The 1,386-nt window shown below is 58.9% G+C and overlaps 1 long non-coding RNA gene across 2 annotated transcripts; it reads left to right on the top strand.

Moving 5' to 3' along the window:
* Positions 1–794: 794 nt before the first annotated feature.
* On the top strand, positions 795–1,294 carry LOC125929842 (uncharacterized). 2 transcript variants are annotated; one of them, XR_007459979.1, is made up of 3 exons: positions 795–871; positions 944–991; positions 1,160–1,294. It is a non-coding gene; the product is annotated as an uncharacterized LOC125929842 (long non-coding RNA). The 2 variants fall into 2 exon arrangements; XR_007459978.1 differs by lacking the exon at positions 944–991 and adding an exon at positions 1,064–1,087 and having other exon boundaries at positions 806–871; positions 1,136–1,294.
* Positions 1,295–1,386: the final 92 nt, after the last annotated feature.

The following is a 1,386-nucleotide window of genomic DNA, read 5'->3' as shown; positions in this document are numbered from 1 at the left end:
CCAGAAACGAACGGGATGAATCCTAGAGGACGGCTCACTGCCGCCTCGGGGACAACACGTGGCTCAGTCACGGGGACAAAGGACCCCTCCCTCTCCCTCACAGTGGCCGGGGCAGCACACACCTGCGGCGTAGAACTTGTCAGACACGCTGCAGTAACATGTCGTGGCGGACACCATGGAGATCGGTTCTGGAGGCGACGAGGGCTTGGTAGATGGAGTCGCGTAAGGCGTCACAGAAGTACGAGGGCATTGCTCCGGGGGCTCACAGCACAGCACGCGGACCTCGTAGCTGCACATCCCGACGTCGCCACTCTGGTCCCGGTTCTGGCACATCAGGTCCTTGCTGACGTTGCACTCTACCACCTGGCCCAGCGTCTCGATGCTGACCTCGGGGTGGCTCTCGACCCGGCACTCCAGCCGCGTGATGTACTCGGGCCGGCGACAGATTTTCCCTCCCCTTCTGACGATGTTGCCGAGGGTGTCCACGTCTCCTCCGTGGGGCCCTGGGGACGGGAAGTCCACGTCGAACCACTTGGTCCACCTGCACTGTGGCTGGCAGGGGATGGTCACGGGTGTGAAGTGGGTTGTTTCAGTTTTGAGAGAAGGGCTTGTGCTGATTGTAGGACCAGAGGTTGTGCTGCGTTTGGGCTCAGAGGTTGGGCTGGTTTCTGTCACCGAGGTTGGCCTGGTTCCTGTCACCGAGGTTGGGCTGGTTTCTGTCACCGAGGTTGGGCTGGTTTCTGTCACCGAGGTTGACCTGGTTTCTGTCACCGAGGTTGGCCTGGTTTCTGTCACCGAGGTTGACCTGGTTTCTGTCACCGAGGTTGGCCTGGTTTCTGTCACCGAGGTTGAGCTGGTTTCTGTCACCGAGGTTGGCCTGGTTTCTGTCACCGAGGTTGGGCTGGTTTCTGTCACCGAGGTTGGCCTGGTTTCTGTCACCGAGGTTGGGCTGGTTTCTGTCACCGAGGTTGACCTGGTTTCTGTCACCGAGGTTGACCTGGTTTCTGTCACCGAGGTTGGCCTGGTTTCTGTCACCGAGGTTGAGCTTGTTCCTGTCACTGAGGTTGAGCTGGTTTCTGTCACCGAGGTTGGCCTGGTTTCTGTCACCGAAGTTGAGCTGGTTCCTGTCACCGAGATTGGCCTGGTTCCTGTCACCGAGGTTGGCCTGGTTTCTGTCACCGAGGTTGAGCTGGTTTCTGTCACCGAGGTTGGGCTGGTTTCTGTCACCGAGGTTGAGCTGGTTTCTGTCACCGAGGTTGGGCTGGTTTCTGTCACCAAAGTTGAGCTGGTTTCTGTCACCAAGGTTGGCCTGGTTCCTGTCACCGAGGTTGGGCTGGTCTCTGTCACTGAGGTTGAGCTGGTTTCTGTCACTGAGGTTGGCCTGGT

The sequence above is a fragment of the Panthera uncia genome, chromosome D1 (genome assembly GCF_023721935.1).
Source record: "Panthera uncia isolate 11264 chromosome D1, Puncia_PCG_1.0, whole genome shotgun sequence".
Lineage (NCBI taxonomy): Eukaryota > Metazoa > Chordata > Mammalia > Carnivora > Felidae > Panthera > Panthera uncia.
The sequence above is the reverse complement of the archived record's forward strand: the minus strand, read 5'-3'. Positions and strand labels throughout refer to the sequence as shown.